This window comes from Mirounga angustirostris, unplaced genomic scaffold (genome assembly GCF_029215605.1).
Source record: "Mirounga angustirostris isolate CCGP_5_RB_7025 unplaced genomic scaffold, mMirAng1.0.hap1 SCAF_10, whole genome shotgun sequence".
NCBI classification, from domain to species: domain Eukaryota; kingdom Metazoa; phylum Chordata; class Mammalia; order Carnivora; family Phocidae; genus Mirounga; species Mirounga angustirostris.
Genome location: NW_026991718.1, coordinates 75597936 through 75620436, shown reverse-complemented (window position 1 = coordinate 75620436; position 22501 = coordinate 75597936). Strand labels below are relative to the sequence as shown.

At 51.8% G+C, this 22501-nt stretch overlaps 1 pseudogene; it reads right to left on the bottom strand.

Annotated features, from left to right (window-relative positions):
* Positions 1–8741: 8741 nt before the first annotated feature.
* LOC123850522 (mitochondrial import inner membrane translocase subunit TIM14-like) lies at positions 8742–20981 on the bottom strand (annotated as a pseudogene).
* Positions 20982–22501: the final 1520 nt, after the last annotated feature.

Genomic DNA, 22501 nt, shown 5'->3' with positions numbered 1-22501 from the left:
TTGCCCTCCCTCCTGCACACTGAACTGTGAGAGTTTTTCAAAGGCTTCCCAGGCGTGTCCACCCCCAGGGCCCTGGGATCTGGCCAGGCAGAGCCCCAAAGAAGGAAACGGGATACAGATCGAGGAAGTGGCTTTGAGAAGGTGGGGCACACAGGCAAACTTTGCTGACGGAAGATTTTTGCTGCTGGCTGGCCAGGCCTGCCGGTCGTCAGAATAAAAAATATTTTCTAGTTGTCAGAAAATATTTCCAAGGCTAGCTGTCGTGTGGTGATGAGGCAGACAGATAAGGAAAGCGATGTTGACTCCTTCCTTCTTGTGTGTATTTGCTGGCCCACTGCATCTCAGAAACGGTCTATCTGAAGAAACCGAGGCCTGGGAGATTGTCTGCCCCCCACCTTCCCCTCAGGGGGGACGTGACAGAACTGAAATCCCAAGTTGGCCAGACACAAAACCCCCTACTTTCAAAGCCCCACCCCTCCAGTGGCTGTGGGGAAGGAGCTAGACACCATCTGGGAAGAATCTGAGATTTTTCAAAAAGGCCTCATGTGGAAATGAGAAAACCTTCATTAGGGCTTTTTAATTAATAAAGCAGAAACATAACCTTCCTCCTTGCAAATATTTCTGGACTCCCAGAAGTACCCGATTATGGGTCCAACAAATGATTAAGAAAGGAAGTATAAAATGTAAAAATCCCCACACCAGCCAGTCAGAAAACGCTTCTTATGGGGGTGAGGAAGGGCGCAGCCAAACTTTATGGCTCCCTGCATCCCAGGCCCTGTCTCTTGCCTAGACAGAGGCCAGACTTGTCATCTGAGAAGCAGGGGGAAGGGGAGGTCACTGCCCTTCTCTTGTTTCTTCCCAGAGCTCTGCTCTTCTGCAGGGAATGCAGGGCTGGGCCGGCTCGGCCGCCTGCAGGCCGTTCGCTGGAAGGAGCTGCGGGGTGATTTTCCTAAACAGAAGTGGAAGACGCAGCCCTCCTCCTCTGCCCTGAGTTGGAGGACGAGACTGAGGCCAAGGCTGAGGTTCAGTGGGGCTCAGACCTGAGCTCTGGGCTGGACACCCAGCCAGCCCCGTCTGCAAAAGGCAACTCATCGTACCCTCCTCATGGACTTTCTTGGATGAAACGAGAAAGGGAGAGTGTATTCATTCCCTCTTGCTTCATAACAAAGTAGCACAAAGTCAGCAGCTTAAAATAGCCCCTATTTATTCTCTCACCGTTCTGAAGATCGGAAGTCTAGGTGGGCTCAGCTGGATCCTCTGCTCAGGGCCTCACAAGGCCAAAATCAAGGCCCGCTTCTAGAAGCCCTGGGAAAGCATCAGCTCCTGAGCTCATTCCAGTTCTAGCAGAACTCTGCTCCTGCAGGGGGAGGACAGAGGAGCTGTCTCCCTGCTGCTTGTCCCCTGGGCCCCTCTCAGCTCCTAGAAGCCGCTCTCCCGGGCCCTTCCCTTACACATGCTCCCCTGTGTCTTCAAGTCATCAGTGGTACACAGAATCCCCTCCCCTGCCACCAGCCAGAGAAAACTCTCTGCTTCTAAAGGGCTCGTGTGATTAGATTAGGCCCACCCCCCCCAAGATAATCTCCTTTTTGATTAACCCCAAGTCAAGTGATTCAGAACCTTAATTAGGTCTTCAAATCCCTTTGCCATATAATGTTACTGAATCAGGCACTTGATATTTCATCATGCTCAGGGATTAGGGTGGGAAACCGGGTGGGGGGCATATTTGTAGTTCTCCCTACCACAGGGAGCAAAAGCACGTTGGTGTTTTTTTGTCTATGAGCTGGACGAGACTCACGGCAGGGTTTCCTTCCTTCTGCCTCCGGCCCTCAGATGAAAGAGTGGCACTGGGCTGGGTGGCCCTTCCCCCTTCCTCCTCTTGGGCCAGCCTCTGGGGCTTCTCAAGACCTGAGGAGGGATTCCTGCCTCAGGACCCCTGGGAGTTTGCTGATGTCCATCACTTTCTCCCTTCCAGAGCTTCAGCCATCTGCGTGATCTATGGTGGCATCTACATTTGCCTCTTCTCTGCCCACCAGACTCTGAGGTCTACCACTCCCCACCCCCTTCGTCTGCTCTCTCTCCCTTATCCCAGTGGACACCTTCCAGGCCCTATTTCCCAGGTCTTATTACAAGGACAGGAGGGAGTCTGTTCTATACCCTTTGTATTCCCAACGCCCAGCCCAATGCCAGAAGCGTAACAGACCCTCGGCAAACAGTTGTTGTGGTTTTTCCGGGTTCAAGTATCTGTGGGGTCCATTTGCTAAAGTGCTGCTCTCCCCATCCCAAACCTAAACATTCCCTCCTGCAGCAAATGAAGCCCCATGTCACACTCTCCCTCAGCCCAAGGGCAGTGACCGAAGTCAGGGGCTGAGCATGTGGGAGTCTCAGAATGAAATGCCACCACCAATCCTGTTCTATCGCACGCATGCACGTACACATGCACACACCAGAAACTCAGCATCCCCCTTGGCCCATGGCTGGCAGGTCAAGAGTCACCCCCCACAGGCTTCCAGCCCTCGCCAAACCTGGGCCTTAGCTCCGTGATCTCTCTAGGAGTTTACTTGTGCGGGCCTTAATCTTTTTTCATCCTGCCCCTGAATTTGGGCCTGTGTTCTCATCCCCCAGGGACCCACCCACTTCCTCTTGGGATTCCAGCCGAGGACAGTGTGGTTTGAAGAACGTTCTAATCCCAGCCCCAGAGCTCTGAGAGAAAAAATGACTAAAAGCCCTGGAATGTGGAGCCTGCTGCTTCCTGCAAAGCATTTTGAATGAACCACGTAACCAGCAGCTGCAGCGCAGAGAATGGAAACTCGGAGGGACGTCATGGCTCCAGGTCCTCAAATAGCAGGCTTGTGAGCAGAACAAGCCCTCTATTTCGGCCCAGCTCGGATGCCCTCGGCACCAACCCTCTCTCCCTCTCCTTCCAGGAACCAGACCCATCATGCCAAGGACGTGCTCCTCTTGCTCACTTTTTCTGAAAACCCCGTGACCCACCCAAAGTCCCAGATTCTTTGCGGGGGGAGGGGGGGGCGGTTTGAAAGACCCCCTTCCCACTCACCAGCCCCCAAGGGCTCAGAGGACCTCACAGCCCAGCCACTCTGCCCTCTCCCGAGCAGGAGGTTGGCACGGTCTCCAGCCCAGTCCCATCCTGGAATCAGCCCCAGGCCAAGCATGGCAGTACCCACCACCTCAAGGGGACACCCGCAAGCAATATACTGTGCTGGTTTTAAACATGGATCAAATTTGTTGACATATTTCCTATCGAGAAATGGAAGGGATGCCCCTCTTCTGTCCCTGGGTAAGCCTTTGTAACTGCCTTAACAAATAGAGTATTGTAGAAATTACATTGCGTGACTTCCAAGGCTGGGTTAGAAAAGGTGACATAGCCTACGTCTTGCTCTCTCTCAGGACGTGTGCCTTTAGATCCCTGAGTTGCTGGGGGATGTCTGGCTGCCCTGAAGCTGCCATGTGGCAGATCTCATGTGGAGAGGCCACAGAGAGACAGAGATGTCTGAGGAACCCCAGGTGTTCCAGCCTCCCTTGTTGGAGTCCTCCCAGCCCAGGTGCCAGATAGGTGAGTGACAAAGACTTTACCTCAGTCACAGCCTGACTACAACCTCATGAGACCTCAAGCTTGCGGTCAGGTATGCAGTGAATTATTTATTTATTTATTTATTTAAAGATTTTTATCTTTAAGTCATCTCTACACCCAACATGGGGCTCAAACCCACAACCCCAAGATCAAGAGTCGCACGCTCCACCAACCGAGCCAGCCAGGCACCCCATATAGTAAACACTTTCTGAATGTTGCTTATCCTTCACAGAGCTTCTCAGTGGCTGTTATCCTGAATCAAACAAAAGTGACATTTAGTTTAAGTATACTCTATGTATACTTAAAGGAAGGAAGGAACCGTGTGCTTGACAGAGAATATTTGTTGAATACATGAAAAAGAAAAAGGACTTTTTTGGTGGTAGCCAGTCTCCAAAGATGGCCCTGGGAAACCATGCCATGCCTCCTGTTACTCATTCCCTTGCCGAGTGCCCTCCCATGCTGCATCTGGTCTGGGACTCACCCTAACCAATAGAACATGGCCAAAGTGATGGTGTACAGTACAGGGATTCTTTTTTTTTTTTTTTTAAGATTTTATTTATTTATTTGACAGAGACAGAGACAGCGAGAGCAGGAACACAAGCAGGGGGAGTGGGAGAGGGAGAAGCAGGCTTCCTGCTGAGCCGGGAGCCCGATGTGGGGCTCGATCCCAGGACCCCGGGATCATGACCTGAGCTGAAGGCAGTCGCTTAACCAACTGAGCCACCCAGGCGCCCCAGGGATTCTTTTCACATGCAAAATACACTCACTCTCTTCCAACGATCCCCAAAAGTCTCATCCGTGATGGCATCAGGTTTAAGCTAGAGGACTGGGATCCCATCATCTAAACCAATTACGGAGGAGGTTCCTCAAATGTAATTTCTCAGACACAGCTGCTTGAGCACTATTCCTCTTTATTTAAAGACTTGTGAACTGAGAAGAAAGTTATCTACTCCATACACACCCAACACACAGTGATGGTACAGGGCCTAGGATAATCACTATAAACATTCCCATTGAAATGGTATGGGGGAGGCACACAGCAGTCACCGGTCCATAGTCACTGTGAAATCCAAACAGGCACATATTGCCTATTTCTTGGTTAGGGGTCAGTCCTACTGCCTGGGAATGTTTCCCAATGGCTCTGTTTTCTGGGCTCTCAGTTCCACCTTCTGAATCACCCTTCCTTTGCTATAAAAACCTGCTGGTGTTTACAACTGAGTAGCTTTCTCAGCTTGCTTCCTTCTGGGGGGCCCAAAGTCCAAAAAAATTATGTAGCTTTTTCATTTTGTTCTACTCTGTACTTTTCAGTCCGAGCTGATGGTGCTTCTGACAATACAATTCATTTTAAGACTTTGTGGGTTTCCTATGGATCCTATTGCGCTTCACTCCATTAACCAAAAGCTATACTAAAAATCTCATCAAGATCAGCTCTTCTCTACTTTGAGCCTTTCATGAGGTTGTTGAGGGATAATCCTCTTAACATTCTTTTTTTTTTTTAAGATTTTATTTATTTATTTGACAGAGAGAGAGCACAAGCAGGGGGAGCAGCAGAGGGAGACGGAGAAGCAGGCTCCCCGCTGAGCAGGGATCCCAATGTGGGGCTCGATCCCAGGACCTGGGACCATGACCTGAGCTGAAGGCAGACACCTAACCGACTGAGCCACCCAGGCGCCCCAATCCTCTTAAAATTCTTAGAAGCCCGGTTATTTAATAAACAGACTGTGAGGCATGCTCTTGAAATATTCAGGGGGCCTTTGTCTATCTGAAAGATTTTATGAAGCATTTGATCTTTCTGAGGTTTTAACAAAGGTTCTTATAGTCCCACCCTGGATTTTATCTTTGTCTTGAGGCCCTTTCAGACTTTGAGAATTTTTTGCCATCTGGAGAGGCTGGGAATGAGAAACCACATTTACTTTCAAACCCAGAAAATCCTTGGCTTTCTAATATTTTCTATACAATTTTTACACAATTCAATACAATTTTAATAATTTCTATACAATATTTTATATACAATCTATAGAATTGCTTGAAAATTAAACTTTCCTTTTTTAAAAAATGTATTTCTTTTTTCAGAGAGAGAGCTTGAGCACAAGTAGGGGGGAGGGGCAGAGGGAGAGGGAGAGAGAGAGAAAGAATCTTAAGCAGGCTCCACACTCAGCAAATGAGCCCAACTTGCGGATTGATCTCATGACCCTGAGATCATGACCTGAGCTGAAATCAAGAGTTGGACACTCAACTGACTGAGCCACCCGGGGGCCCCTACACTTTCCTTTTTAACTCATCTTTCCCTATCTTTATCATATGCAGCTAAAATAATCCAAGTGGCATTTTTGACATTCTGCCTAAAAATCTCCTCAGCCCAAACCATTAGGTCATTAGGTACCTTCTCTGTTATCTACATCACTTCAAGTGACAATGTTGCTAAATTTCCCTCCAATGCATCGTAAGGGTCCCCTTGGCTCCTGCTTCCAACAACATCTTCCTCACCAGCAGCCTCTTTGGAGGCCATCAGGCTTCCCCTTCCAATGCCTTCAAAACCCTTACAGTTTCTGCCCACCTCCCAGTCCTAAGCCAGAGATTTAGGTTCCCTTATGGCAGCTGTCTACCTCCAGGTCATGAAAAGCCTGGATCTGCTGTCCACTGCCTTATAACAAACCATGCAAAACAATGACCCCAAACTAATAACAAGCATTTATTTTGCTCATGAATTTGGGGGTTGACTGAAAATAAGCCAGGCAGCTCTCGCTCAGGACCTCTCCATGAGTTTTCAGGCACTTCTGGGGCTCCTCGAGCATCTCTCTGTGTGCATGAAGTCTTTCCACAAGCAACCTCAGGGTGGATTTCACTTATGGTCCCTGAAGGCTCCCAGCCTGAGTGTCCCAAAAGGAGCCATCAGAAGCTGCATGGTCTTTTCTAACGTAGCCCTGGAAATTACACGTGTCACTTTTGCTGCAGTCTGTTTGTCGAGGCGCTCCCAAATCTCTACCCAGGTTCAAGGGGCAGGGACGTAGGCTCCTCTCCCTCTGGTGCAGGCTCTCAATCCTCTGCTCTCTGTCTCCGCTGAGGGCATGGAGGCAGGGCTCCGGCTTCCAAATTCTATTCCTGCAGGTGGACATCATCAACATGACTCTCTGGGCATTAAGAAGTGGCTCATCAAAGGACTACGGACATGTTTTGAAACCATCATCAAGAGGTTGAGTAACATGTCTAAGGTCACACAGCTGGAAAGTGACAGAGTTGAGGTTTGAACCCAGGCATCCTGCTTCCAGACTCACATCCTTAACTAGTCTACACCGCCTGCAGCACTGGTAGACATGGCAGCTGATGGCGCAGGCTCCAGGAGTGGGTAGGCGCTCTGTCCTGGGAAAGCTCCCGACTTGCTTCTCTATACTCAGCTTGCTCTCAGAAGGGGAGTGGGACTCGTATTAGACACAGGGGCTGCCGGATGTAAAATGAATGAACCAATCAGAGCTGGAGCAGCCTCTTCTCAAGGCATTTTCTCCTCCCTGTGATGGCTGGCTTCCCCGTGGCCACCAGTGCCTTGGTGTGGTTCCCATGTCACTCTCACCACAGCTGTAGACACCTCCTTGTCTACTCACTCTTGTGCACTTGATCTTGCTAAGTGTGTTCCCATGGGGGAAAGAGGAGTGCCCCTTGACATTTCAAGAATGTCTGCCGAGCTGTTTGGTGGAAACCTGCAGATCGCTCATCAAAGAAGATGAGGCTTCTGTTGACTTTACCAGGCCACGGAGTTTTCTTAAATTTCCTTTAAGGCTTGACTTTCTACAGATTTCAACACACAAAGATTAAAAATTATATTTTTGGTCACGAGCATTAAAGTCCTAAATAGGGCTTGCATGATTGACCCACATTTCCAATAAATCTTATCTGAAGTAATGCTTCATATTCTGAATGACACCTTGGTGCAGAGGACAAATCAGCCAGGATACAAATGGTGGGCAGGTAGGGCTGCCATGAATGGTAATGTAGTCTGGGCACTGCACCAAGCGGCCTTGTTACCCAGCCCCACATTCCACTGGCCCAACATTTCCCCTTGGTGAGGGACTGTATCTGCCTGGAGGAAACAACAGCTTTTTCTAATTTGTCTGTCCAGAGGGACACCTTTTTCTAACGTAACAAAGATACCATATGTATTAGAAGCAGAACTAGGGGACAGCTGGAAGATATAATAAAATATTATATTAACCTACTCCATAGGACAAGTGATAGAAATCAACCCTGGCAAATAATAATAATAAATTTATTAAATTTCAAGAAAGGATTGAACAACTTAGCCTCAGGATAGGCCAGAGGCAGGACAGTTCCAAGGACCTAAGCATCTGGAGTCAATGAACCACCTCCTTAGAACACTTCCATTAAAGCAGCCCCATCCCCACAGCGGCCAGTCTCTACCTCTTGGTTCAAAATCCCAGAATCTTGACAGAAAGAATCTGATTGATCCAGCTGGATTTAGCTGTTCCCTCCATACCCATCAGCTGTGACCAGGGGTGGGAAGAATCATTGAGAATAGTCTATACCATAGATTGAGTTGCTGAGCTCCTCACTGTATTAGGGGGTTCCCAGAGCCCAGGCTCTTAACTTTGAGCCAGGCAGCCCTCCCAGAGTCGCTTGTAGAAGTTCTGTACAATGACTAGCTAGGATTTGCCATCCTCAAGGCAGTCAATGGCTGATCAATCCAACCATTCAGAAAAAAAATTCCTGTGGCCGTTCACTCCCTACATAGCAGGCAATGACCTTCTCCATTCACTAAAGATCTTATTTATGAGTGCTTTTAGCTTCTCAAGTCAGTTCTTCATGTTCTTCTCCTTATTGGGACTTGGGTCAATGGCAGACCAGAGCAGATATTCAGCATTATAAAACTATTCAGAGGCCAGTCTAGGCAAAAGTCACAAAATTATCTTGCAGTGTCTTGCTCAACAACCTCTTAAAAGTATTTTTTTTAATTATCATACATTTAAAGATAATTGAATGGGGGTGCCTGGGTGGTTCAGTAAGCGGCTGACTCTTGATCTCAGCTCAGGTCTTGATCTCAGGGTTGTGAGTTCAAGCCCCGTGTTGGGCATGGAGCCTACATACATGGATACATACATACATACATACATAAAATCAAATGGAGTGTTACTGGCTGGCTCAGTCATTAGAGCATGGGACTCCTGATCTCGGGTCATGAGTTCAAGCTCCACCTTGAGCATAGCACTTACTTAAAATAATAATAATAATAATTGAACAGAAACCCACGTAGCCACTCCCCAGTTTCAACAGACATTAATGGTCTGCTATTTTGCTTCAGTTTCCTTATCTTTTTTTAAAGAAATAACACCTTACAGCTACAGCTAAATCCTTGCCCATATTCCTGCTCCCTCCTGCCCGTGCAGATATGAGTGCCATCTTAAAGTTGGGAGTATCATTTCCAGTAGTGATTTTGGCTTTGACTTTTCTTTCTGTCTGGACCTCAGGTGCACAAGTTAAGCGATCATTCTCTCAACGGCATACTCTCATCACTGTTCCTTCTGCACAAAGGCCCTCTCTTGTTTTATTTTATCCCTCTGATCCTTGCTCACTACCCCAGTGCACCCCACCCCTTAAGGCAACCACAGTAATGTGTTTGTATGCGTTCCTCTAAAGCATACATGTGTACATATATTTTTAGTTTAGGGTTTCATTTTTAGTTTAGTTTTAGTTTAGGGTTGTTATTGTTGTTGTTTTAGCTTTGAGGCACTTTATTGTAAAAGGCTGGTACTCATATCCATAAACGAATAAGAACTTAAAAGTCATCATACATTTACTTCATTTTTTAGCTTGACCTTCTAGTAAATCTTTAGCTTTATTGATTGGGGCCGCTATCTAAAGAGATCCTCCCTTGTCTGGGGGAATCATTTAAATTTAAAAGCATCATTTGTCAATGAGCATCACATTTTTCCTTTATTGCCAGTAGGCTTATGCTCAGTATTAATGCTGCTTCCCATTTTGCGATTTGGGGTTCAAACCCACCTCTGTAATAGCCACCGCTGACGGCAGATTTTGGTAGATTTTGAGAAATGTGTTGTCCTTGAGGCTCCACATGCCCCATCGCTTGCGAAACAGAACAGCTTGCAAATCCTGCAGCTTCTACGGCTGGACTGGCCATGGCTCCAGCCTGGCTCCCCTGCCTCCACGGAGCCCAGAGGCCACAGTCACCCACCTCCACGGATGTGCACACCTGCCCCCCCAAACAGGCACTGTGTATTTCCAGTTCACATAAATGACACGGTGTCGGAGATTTTATTCTGTTTCTTGCTTTCTCAGCCAGCACTACACTTTTAAGGTCCACGCATATCGTCGGGTGTTCATCTAGCTGCAAGGGCATTCACCCTTTTGCACTTATCCCATTCCTCCAGTGAGGTGGAGGAGAGAGGAGCAAACTGAGGAAATGGTTAGGACCGGGCTTGTCCTCAAGACACTATCCCTGGAGAGAAAAGTGTCAATGCACGTGTGCATGCAGGTACACACACACACACACACACATACACACACACATACACACCCCCCACTTCTGCTGGGGCCCCGGCGAGTGGAGGTGGGGGAAAGCCAGCCGAGAGTCCTATCAAAGGAGGACTCATTTCAGAGCTCTGCTCTTACATCCAAGGCCTTGCCCCCTCCAGGAAGCCTGCCCTGACCACCCCATTCCATGCAGGTCTCTCCCCATTCTGAGGACTGTGAATCTCATCTAATCATACACTAGTCTCTTCTAGTCTTCCTATTACTCTCTCCCTCATTAAGCAGACATCCTCTGGAAGGAAAGGACCGTCTCTTGTCCTTTCTGTCTCTCTTGCTCGAGGCCTGGCCCTCAAGAAAGGAGGGCAGGGAGTGGGAAGCAGAATAGCGATTTCCTTAATTCAGGCCTGCTCCCTCTGTTTCAGGGACATGCCATCTTTCAGCAAACGCTTCGGTGCCAGGCTCTTAGAAGTCCAGAGAGAAAATACATGCTGTTCCAGCTCTTAGGAAGCCATTTATGGGGGATGCAGACACCCAGACATGGAGTCATAGGATGGCACAGAGAAGACAAAAACAAGCAGATACTTGGGGTGCTGAGGAGGAAATCCCAGCACAGCTCAGAGGGAGGCCAGGGGGCTCCTAGATGAGGCGACATCCAAGCTGTCTCCCGCTGAAAGAAAAGAGGTAAATTGAGAATCGGGAGCTGGGCGAGGGGATTATGAAATAAGATCGAGAGGATACAAGGAATACCAGTACTGCCTGCTTCCAGTTATCGTGGCTATACATCAAACAACCACTTTATTATGTTTGCAGAGTCTCCGGGTCAGGAATCCGGACAGGACACAGCAGGAAGAGCTTGTCTCTGCCCTGGGTCATCTGGGGCCTCAGCTGGAAGCATCCATGGCAGGGCTTTGGAATCGCTGAAGGCTCATTCACTCACAAATCTGGTGGCTGGTGCTGACTGCAGGTTGGGTCCTCAGTGCCTCTCCATGTGGTTTTCCCATTGGTCTCTCTGGGCGGGCTGGTGTGGGCTTCTTATATAGCACGGTGAATGGGTTCCTGGAGTGAGCATCCCCCAAAAGAGAGAGAGCCAGGTGGAAGTTATATGACTCAGCATCCCAAAGCATCCCTTCTGCCATACTCTGTTGGCCAGAGCCGTCACAACTGCCTGGCCCAGATTCAATGAGAGGAAACAGACCCCCCCCCCTCCCCGGCTCAGTGAGAGGGAAGTCAATCATCTTGCAAGAAGAGCATGTGGGATGGGATATACATTTTGGTGCGGCCACCTTTGGAGAATACAATCACCATGGTATGTATTGATAAGGTGGAGGGTGAGCAATGAATGGGTAGGCATCCAATATCACTGGAGTATAATATGTGAAATGGAGGCAGCCAGATACGAGGCTACAAGGATAGGTCAGGCCAGGTGCTGGAGGGTCTTAAAACCCCACTTAGGAGAATGCTTACAAAGGAGCATTTTGGAAGCCCAGGACTCCTGCCCCCTCATTCCCGTCACACAGCACCCCCTCTGTGCTTCATCAGAAAATATCTAAGGCTCTCTATGGGTGACTAAAGCAAAGGGACTCTCAGGATTGGTCTGCACCCTTGAAGTAAGTGTCAAGGACAGCTAGACACCAGCCCCTACCCTTGTGCCTATGTGTGCATGTGTCCACACCTACCTGGCCAAGCCCAATCTCTTGGCTCCAGAGTCCTGTGGATGCTGCTGCTTGGGTAGCAGAGACTCTTCAGAAATGTCCTTCCAGGAGCACCTGGCTGGCTCAGTCAGAGGAGCATGGGACTCTTTTTTTTTTTTAATATTTTATTTATTTGACAGAGAGACACAGCGAGAGAGGGAACACAAGCAGGGGGAGTGGGAGAGGGAGGGGGAGGAGCAGGGAGCCTGATGCGGGGCTCGATCCCAGGGCCCTGAGATCATGACCTGAGCTGAAGGCAGACGCTTAACAACTGAGCCACCCAGGTGCCCTGAGCACGGGACTCTTGATCTCGTGCTTGCGAGTTCGAGCCCCACATTGGGTGTAGAGATTACTAAAAAATAAATAAACCTAAAAAAAGAAAGAAAGAGAAAGAAAAATAAAAAGAAAGAAAGAGAGAGAGAAAGAAAGAAAGAAGGAAAGAGAGAAGGAAAGAGAGAAGGAAAGAAAAGAAATCCCCTTCCAGATCCATCCCTTTCCAGATCCATTCTGAATAGTCCTGGGCAGAGCAAGACCCACACTTCACACACACACACACTCAGAAACACATGTGCACAGGCCCACTAGACGTAAGCCAATGGGACAGCATCATATCAAGGAGAAAGCACTTGTTTGGTAGTCAGGAGTCCCATGTAATCATCCAGTCTCTGTCCAACGAGCAATGGGCCTTGGGGGAGGTCATTTACCCTGCTGGAACTTGCAGGCAAGGGCAAGAATTGCACTAGACAGGAGTTTTCCCCAAGTGTGGTCTTTGGAGATCGGCAATTAGAATCACCTGGCTTGAAAACTACCACGAGCTATCACCACACATTCACTAGAAGGGCCCAGATAAAAAAGATAGGCAACACCAAGTGCTGACTGGGAAGGAGAGCAACTAGAGCTCTCAGACTTTGTTGGTGGGGATGCAAAATTGTATACCCACTTTAGAAAGCCGTTTGGTAGTATCCACTAAAGCTAAATCCCTTCCCTATGACCCCAATTCCACTCCTAGAGATTTACCCCAAAGACATAAAACATATGTCTGCAAAAGGGACTTGACTCGTACAAAATGATCATAGCAGCTTTATTTGTAACAACCCCAAACTGGAAGCAGTCCATCAACAGGTGAACGGATAAATCCGAAGAAACCCAACTACTGATACAGGCAACATGGGTGGACTCAAAAACATTTAGGCTGAGTGAGAAGTCAGAAACAAGAGTGAATGCCATATGACTCCACTTAGCACAGTCTCCAAACAGGTGGAACTTAACATGAAGAGAAAAGTCAGAACTGGTCCCTTGGGGCCTGAGACGGGTGCGGGGGAGGGGGGGAAGGTGGCCGGAAAGAGGATCTATGGAAATTTCTCGAATGATAGAATTGCTCTCTATTGTCATAGGATGTAGGTTACACAGATGTATACGTTTGTCAAAACGCATGAACCCGCACGCGTAAGATCTGGACACTTCACTGTTCTACTTTAATTTTTTAAAAAAACCAGATCATCTGCACTGCCTGTTAAAATGCAGCCTGGGCACCCCAGACCGACGTCGGGGAGTCCTCTGGAGCGAGGCCCTGGAATCTGCATTCTCCACAGCCTCCAGCTTTGGCCAGAGCGTTAGATTGGAGACCCATGCCCCCAGGGGCGACTCCCCCCCCCCAGGCGTCCCCAGACGCCCACGATCCCACCCAAGTCTCCCGCTCTCCCCCAGCCCCCAGCCCTCTGCCCAGTCGCCCCTGGTAACCAAGAAAGGGCTTGAAAACCCTCAAAGTGCAGCCGCCCGGGGAGGGCCGTCCACAGTGTCAGCGAAACAAGGGCAAATACAAAATGCGGGGTAATTGGCGGTTTTCTCATTCTCAGCCCTTTGTGCGGCGGCGCGGAGCCGGGGCCGCGCTCCCAAGCCCGGGCCTTTGAGCCGCCGGGGGCCGGGCCTCCGCGCTGCCCGCGCTCCGCAGCGCATAATTAATGGGGCTTCACAGGGCCCCGGACAAAGGCGCCCATTCACCCCGCCGCTCCTCCCCCCGGGGATATTGTTACTTCTAGAAACTGCAGCCAGCTGGGCCGCAGAGAAACGTCAGCTCTGTGGGAGAGTGAGCGGCCAGGCCGCGAGGAGAGAGGGAGCTCTGTCTCTGCGCCCTGAGCGAGCGGGATTAGAGCCGGCCAGCGAGCCCCGGGGTGGGCAGGGGGCCCGGGGTCTTTTCTGCAGTCTGCACAAGTCCTCAGAAAGCCTCGTGATTTCCATGGGGCCCTGGAGGAGAGCGCCATGGAAATGGTAATGGGCGCATTGAGGCTAGTTCTTAGGGAAGGAGAAAGGGGGTGCATTCAGGCCCCCCTGAGCATGGCACATCTCCCGAGTGGGAGGGGCCGGTCGCTGGCGGGCCGGGGCGGGGGGGACGGGGGAGCTGGTGGGAAGCCAGGGTGCCCCCACCTGTACCAGGCCTCTGGGACAACAGGCAAAATGAGTCAACGGATAAAGGCCTGGGTCTCCGTCTGCGGAGCCTGGGGTGAAGTCAGGGACTGGGGGGATGTGAAGACCCCATAGTCCCCTGGCTTCTGCTCCAAGGACCACTGGGGAGCTTATTCCAAACAACACCTATGCAGAAGCAGGCTCTCAAAATCTGGGGGGGGGGGCATGGGGGCTTCTTTTCCTAAGTCTCCCAGCCCCTCTGAAGCCCACCCACACTGGATCCCCTCTCACCCTGCCCCAGCGAGATGGTGCAAGGGCCCCACTTCCCATTGCACAGAGGAGGAAACAGGCCCAAGGAGGCAAACTGGCTTGCCCGCGATGACAGAACAGAGCTGGGACTGGGTGTGCTGGTTGTGTGCAAAAGCAGAACAGAAGGGAGAGGCAGCTGGAAAGGGAGGCTTCCCCTCCTCCCCAGAGCGGTTCTTGACTGGGCAGGCCTGTTCTGTTCTCTCCCTTCCCCGGCTTCTCCTTGCGTGGGACAGATCTGCCTCATTAAATGCCCCTAGCATGTTCTGTTTCGTGGGTTCACTGGGTTTTCTCGGACCCGCTCCATCAGAGGCACGCTTGAATGCAGGTCCAGAGATCACATTAGTTTTGTGTCCAGGCCCAGGGCCGGTAGAGCTCCAGCCAAGACTCACTGGATGTGAGCAGCTTCTCATGACTCCAGGGGCCAGTCCCTTAGGCTGTGTTCCCCTTCAAAGCGCAGTGCCCTTCGCAGGCCCCGCAGAGGGCCTGGTCCCAGCTCAGCAGTGCTGGGCTTCACCTTTGCCACTGAAACCCAAGAAACGGGCCCCCGTTCATTCCTCCTCCCGAAGCTAGGAGCAGTCATGAAGAGCCACCGTGGATTCCCAAAACCTCAGCATCCTGAACAGCTCCCAGAACAAGCAGGGGCCTTTCCAGAGCCCTGCCCATCCCAGCCCATCTCATGGAGACGTTCTGTCCCTCGGCTGTACTCTGGAAAATGTTCCCTCAGCCTGAGACTGCCAGTCCTAAGCAGGGCCTCGGGCCTCAGAGCCGGACCAGGCCGTAGAGCGTCCTCCTGCAAATGAGGGAAAGGAAGCCTCCCTGGATTTGCAGAGGAGCCCAGGAGGGCACCCAAGGCCCTGAGAGGGTGCCCAACCAAGCTCTCTCCACTTCCGCCAGGCCGCGCTGCACACTAGAAAGCCAGTGTCCTGCAACATTTGTATCTGTGGGCGGGAGAATGTACAGAAAACTCAAAAACAAAGTGAAGGGGAAGAGAGCCATTCAGCCAAGGCCTGACCAGGCCTCTAAGGGGACAGATCAGCTGTCTGGTTGCAGCTCGATTCAGGGATGGCCACCAAAGCCACAGTAGAGCTTCCGTGGGGGACCCTGTGACCGAGGCGGCCCCAACTGGCCAGACGGCCAGCAGGGCATCAAGCAGAAAAAGAGGCTAGTCGTCTGCCATTAAGTAAGCTTTATTTAGGGTATAGAGTGATCCGATGGGATCTGGAAATAAGAGGAAGGCTCAGCCATAAGGGAACCACACGACGTCAAACAATGTCCTTCAAATACACACTGAAGTATTTAAGGGCAAAGGAGCAAAAATGTCTCTAATTTGTTCTCAGATGATTCCACAAAATGTAAATAATTGGTGAATCTTAGAAAAGGCTTACAGGGCGCCTGGATGGCTCAGTTGGTTAAGCGACTGCCTTCAGCTCAGGTCATGATCCTGGAGTCCCGGGATCGAGTCCCGCATCGGGCTCCCTGCTCGGCGGGGGGTCTGCTTCTCCCTCTGACCCTCCCCCCTCTCATGTGCTCTCTCTCATTCTCTCTCTCTCTCTCAAATAAATAAATAAAATCTTTAAAAAAAAAAAAAGAAAAGGCTTACAGAAATTACTTGTAATACTCTTACAATTTCTCTGAAGTTTGAGATTTAAAAACAAGCAACAGGAAGTGCGTGCGGGCACATGCGTGTGCCCACACAGCACAGTGTCCATGTTCCAAACTCTACACCCAGTGCTGGGTGTCAAGTCTCCTGTGGGCCCCTCCTCCCACGCAGGCGCATTATAAGCAGCCTTCACTATCTTCTGTTACAGCAGTTTGTGAATCCAAGTTGGTTTGAAAGGTCTTTAAGGGTAAGGCCTGGGCTGTTTATAATCCTCCTGCAGCTAGCACCAGGCTTTGTGGACGGTAAGCATTCAACCAAACCTGGCGTCCGCCCATTTGCCATGGAAGGTTTCTAGCTCTGAGTGAACTGGGAGAAGGAGAAAGTGAGGGGCCGGCCAATGGAAAGAAGGAGCCAGGAAAGCTGGTCGAGTCCATACAGACTTCCCAGGCCGGCACACTCATGTGATTTTTTTTTTTTCAAGGTTAGCAGTCAGGCCGCCCTAATCAGATTCTTCCATCCTTCCACAAAGCTTGGAAAGTGCCTCAGCCCCAGCGGGGCTGCTCGTAGGGTCTGCTCAGAGCACTTACAGACATACACGGCCCGAACCTGGCCATGTCCACTGCAACGTGTGGTCAGCAGAGCCAGGAATGTATCTGCCTAAATGGTACCTGGTTCTCTGTGAGTCTCGTCTCTTCTCTCCACTGAGATCGCACGGGGCAGGGCCGGCCTCCTCCCCCTTCCCCCCGTGGGTACCCTCACGGGCTTGGCAGGAACACAGACCCACATGGGCCCTTCTCGGGTGACTGTGCCAGGGACTATGTCTGGTTTGCCCTCTCATACATCCCCAGCACTTAGCATAGCGGATGGCCCAAATTTGGTGCTCAGTAGACACCCATTAAACACTCACTAACACAGAGTCTCGTTGAGCTGAGTCGACTTGCCTGCCGTGCCAAGGGCATCCTGAGCAAGCTCCTTTGAGAGTTGTACTTCTGGCCTCGGATGCTCACCGTCAGGGCAGCAGAGTTTCCCCAGGGGACCCTGTGACCTAGGCAGCCCCCAACTTTCCCCTCTCTGCCCATCCTCGGAGCAGGTCCCTCTGGGTGCTGACTCTACCGTGTCCCTGAGAAAGGCAGTGGTACTGTCTCTGTGGCCCGTGTGACATGGTCAGTGTTAGGACAGTTAGTCTCTGCTGCTGAGTCCTCTCTCATGGTCCCGTTGGGGGAGTCCCTTGGGACAAGAAGCTTTGCTCAGCACATTTCCAGAGGGGGCACGACCTTCTGTAAGAGACCTTGGGACCAAAGTGGTAGCCCTCCCACCCCCTCCCCCTGACTTCGTCCTCACATACACATATGGACAAGGCTCAGTATGGGGGCAGCAGAGTGTAGCAGCCGGTGCTCACCCAGAGAGTGAGGGGGAACAGCGGGCTTGGTGGGGGCAGAGAGAGGGTGACCAGAATGGTCGTCAGGAGCTCCATTTTTCTCCTTGGTACCTGGGGCCAGGACACTCGTTACGGGGCAGTGGGACTGCTAGCAGGAACAGAAAACTGAGGCATGGGTATCTTCAATCGGGTCTGTGGAACCCTTCCAGAAGTACAACCCCACGGCTAGGAGCCTTGGAGTGTATTGTTCCTCCTGCTACCCCAGGGCCTGAGCCCCAGGTCAGTCCAGAGAAGGGTTAGATGCATTAGGGACAGAACAGCTCAAGCTGCCCGGAGAGATCTCTGTGCACCTTGTGGGGAGTGGGGAGCTCTTCCTTCAACATCCCCCACTGTGGGGCTGGGTCATCTTGACAAAGCTTCTCCTTCTGTCTCTGCACGTCTCACCATCTCCCTGTACCGCTTTAGAGGAAACCACTCACTGGGCCTTTGGGGCAGGACTGGCCACGCTCCCAGCACACTCAGTATTTGCTTCCAATCCAAGAAAGAGCCAGGCTGGGAACTCATTCTCCCCGCCCCCTCCTTTTCTTTTCTTTTCTTTTCTTTTCTTTTCTTTTCTTTTCTTTTCTTTTCTTTTCTTTTCTTTTCTTTTTCTGTCTCCTTCGCTTTATCCCCAATCCCCCCCCCCAACCCCAAGAGCTTCCAGAGTGACAACATGTGGGCCCAAATCAAACCCTTGTCTTCAGGCCCCTGCTGGCATCTCTCCCAGATCACCCACCTTCCTCCTCCTTGTGCTCTGCAACCCAGCCACCCTCCTCACCCCCACCCCCGCCATTCCTCTTTGTGGACAACTTTCTAAATGCAGTCAAACTTCCCCTTTCAGTCCACAGGCCCTGTAAAACAGCTGCAAGAAGTCAGCAGCTCTGCAAAAGTTCTCTTGCAGATCGAGACTGAGAGCAACACCCTTTGGCTCTAGCCATAGCTTCCCCCCTCCCAGGCTCTGGAAGGCCAGCCTTCTCCCCCAGGAAACAGTGGGGAGACCCCCTGGTACTTGCTCCCAGGGACACAATTTCCCCAACGGTCTAATCTAGAGAGAACTCCCTGAGGGGCCCGGCAGAGGAGGAGACAGCCCAAAGCCTGGCCTGCAGGCCTGACCCTCCGGAGCCCTGTGCGACCCCGGGCTGTCCACTTACACACCGTCCACACACGTCCACACACACAGGCTTCGGGTTTCTAGAACAAAAGGATGGATTGGCCAGTTTTCCAGGACCCTTCCGAGTCTAAAATTCCACCGATCTGTCATCTCTCCTTGGGGTGCTCCTGCCCGAGAGAGAAGGGGCTTTGCCCAGGGACACACGGCTAGCCGAGGGCTGTCTGACCCAGACCCAGCTCTCCTAAACTGCATCCCCTGTTCTCTCTGTGACACTTGGCCCTCAGTAACAGTGGCTGGCTTTCACTCCTGGCCACTCTGATTGGTATCAGAATCATCTGGGGAGATTTTACATCCTATCAATCCCCGGGCCGCACTCCAAAACAACGAGATCAGAATCTCAGGTCGGGGCCTGGTTATCCATCTGTTTGGAAAGTTACCCAGGTGATTCTGACTGAGCAGTCAGAGTTTAGAACCATTGCGGACAAGTCTTCTAGAAACTGAAGATGAGGCTCTAAGCCAGAAGTGCCTGCCGGCTCCCTCCCAGGCCCTCGAGGCCTCCCCATGCACTCCAGGGCACGCGGCCCCAGGACCGCAGCCCAGAAACTGGAAACCAACCTCAGCCAGAGGCAGGAGGCCCGGGGGGCCGCTCCAGCCCTCTGAGGGCTTTGTGTGGATTGAGAAAAGAAAAACAGAGAAGGGAAACTGTAGCAGAGCCGAATGCAGTGAAGGAGAAAAAGACAAGAGAAAGGGGAAGAGCCCTGAGGTCAGAGAGTCATGTGAATGGCATTTAGGGAACAAAGCCCCTCCATGGTGCCCCCTGTTCCCCCTTCATCAATCATCCGCTGGGCCTGGTAAGAAGCGCTCTTCCGCCAGCGCCCAGGGCACGGAGGGCATCACTGCCCATAGAGTCCCAGGACAGAAAGTGCACGGCCAGAAATTGGCCCATTCCGAGTCTGTGAGCCCTGCACATCCTCTCCCGGGGCAGGGCTCGCAAAGGGCCCTCCCTGCGCCTCCTCCACTCACCAGAGCCAGGGGCTCCTGCCAGACGTTTAAGCAACATCACTTGGGCATTTCTAGACCAGAATAAAGGCCAAATCCAACTCCCAAGACACCCGGCATCCCATCAAAGTGATCCAGGTGGTGCTGCGTGACCTCCAGGGAGCCGCCCCACTCCCCTCTCTGGGCTTTAGTGCCTGATCTTGTCTGCCTTCCTGCAGAGGCATATTTGGAAGGAAGGGTCATGGCTGGAGGCCAGGGGTCAGGAGCCTGGGCTCTGGGGCCAGAGGCCTGGGCTAGGGTCCTGGCTCTGCCACACACTAACATCGTACACTCTGGGCCTGCGGGTCCTCACCTGCTCGGTGACGGCCGACAGAAAGGGAGAAGGCCGCACGAGCCCGGACCAACGTGGCACTGATATCTAGAACGCACGAGGGCTGCCCTCCACTCATCGGAAGCAGATGGTAACCCCAAGAGAAAAGCGGGCACGGAAGGTGAGCAGGCGGTGAACAGAGCTGCAAGAAGAAACACAAACTGGAGACCCGGTTCCGACGCCAGACAAGTTTCTGTTCGGGACCGATGTCAGTGAGGAATGGCAGAAGGGACGGCTGTTCCCAGCCTGGGGACGGTGCCCGACACCTCCACCAGGGGACATTTGGCAATGTCTGGAGACCTTTTTGATCGTCACGGGGCGGGTCCTCCTGGCAACCAGCGGGTAGAAGCCAAGGATGCTGCAAACTACCCTACAAGGCACAGGATGGGCCCCACAGCAAAAAAGTGTCTGGCCCCCCAATATCAATAGCACGGGGGCTGAGAAGCCTGCCCTGGGTAGACAGACAAACGGGTGGTGAGGGGGCCTGGCCAGGACAGCGTGGGAAATGTGCCACCAGCACCAGATAAATGGCGGTCACGTTGGTTCCTAAATGTGTGGCTCGGAGTAGAGCATTCAGTTGGTGCTCACCTTCCTGCAGGGGTCCGAAGCGCTCACCTCCTCTGTTTGCTCCTGCCGCACAGCCACAATAGGGCCCGCGGAGGGACGGGAGGGACCAGAGGGATGGAGGGCAGTGGTCACTGGAGGGCACGAGGAAGGGAAAGGGAAAAGACGGTGGCAGGGCCCGGGGCGGGGGGGGGGGGGGGGGGGGGAAGAGGAAGAGAAAGGAGACACTGCAAGTTTCGGTGTTTCACAACATCACAGAAATACCCAGAAAGCCAGAGCGGGCTGCAGGGAGAAGTTCAAATTGAGCAAGGGCTGCAGTTCTCTTCTTAAAGTCATGGAAAAATCTCTCTTCTAACCCTCTGGTTCAGGGAGGCCAGATCTCCCTCACCTCCACGGTGGCCTAGAAAGGGACACGTCCCCCCCGCCGGCAACCTTGTGCCATTTCCTCCCCTTCGTGTCCTCCTCCCTGGTGCTTCTCCCACCCACCCCGGCCAGCTCTCCATCCGTTGCTTTCCAGAATAGAAACTCCCACCCCGGTCCCACTGGAGCCCTGATGCAATTGACGAGATACAGACAAAATAATAATAATAACTCCTAACAATCCTGTCTGTTAGAACTCAGCATCTGGAAAGAAGTCATCTCCGTGTGTCACAGGTCAAGAGATCCTTGAGTGTTCTTCAAGCTGAGCCCCGAATCTGAGCTTCCCGGCAGCATAAGTAAAATGAGAATGGGGGTCAGTTTCACGAGTCCCGTTGCCCAGAGGTCAGAAGCCCACTGATTCCTCTGAGGATGCGGCACTTTGCCAGGAACTGGAGCCTAAAATATATTTCCCTCTAGGTCTTACAGAGAGCACTGCCTGGGGCAGCAAGCACTAACAATAGCAGTATCCCAAAATAAATTCGACAGCCGGCCTCCTCCAGCCATTTTTCCTTAAAGCCCCATCATCAGGGAGGGACGGAATAAAGATTTTGTGGCGGCTAAATCATGTGGTCCAAGAGCAGCTCAGCTTCCTGAGAGCCGGACTCGCTTCAGGGATAAGTCTCATCTGGAAGAATGGATGGAATGCATGGCCTTTAAATAACCCCCATGAACTTTACGTCTCTCAACTGAGCTTTTGATAAAACTCGGGCAGCGGGAGGCAGTTGTTGGTTGTAACCGCTGACAAGGGTCTGGCAGGCAGCGCTCTGGCACAGGGCGAGGGTGGGGCTGTGGGGTTCTGGCACCTGGAGAGGTATCATTCACGGGCTCAGCTACTCACAGACTCCCCCAAAGGCCCAGGACATGCACGGCTTTCTCAGTTTGCTCTGGCCTGACGTGGAACTGGACCAAGAGGCTGGTGGAAAGAGGAGCAAGATTCGGAGCCGGCGGGGATGCTGGCCAGCCCTGAGCCCCGCCTCACTTTGAGTTACGATTATAGCTTGCATATATCGTGGGTCTAGGCATTAGGTCACTACCCCAGTTAATCCTCACAGCCAAGCTCCTGGGGAGATACCGTGACTGTGCTCATTTTACAGATGAATAAACTGAGGCTCAGAGGGCTTTGCTAGGAAGAGCAGGAGCTGTGATGCCCACTCGAGTCTGTCTGGTTCCAGAGCTCACAGGTTTTGTAACCGCTACACCATGATCCCCTGCCACACAGGATGAGAGGTGAAACCTGTGGGAAAAGTGAAAAGGCAGTTAATTTGTGGCATGAGAGCACAGGAAACACATGACTCTCAGAATGTGATTCTGGAGAAAGCCGGAAGCCTGCAGCAACACGCTGAATTTAAGGCCGTAGGGCTTCTCGAAGCCCTCTCAAATCCAGAGCCTGCTGGGTTATTAACATCAGTTGTAGCCAGGTTCCTGTACAAGTCGCGGGGGGGGCGGCCAGGGGTGTTGCAGAGAAGGGCCCAGCTTAAACAAAGCCTGTGGGGCAGTGGGGAAAGAGCACCCCACGACCAAGCTCGAGGC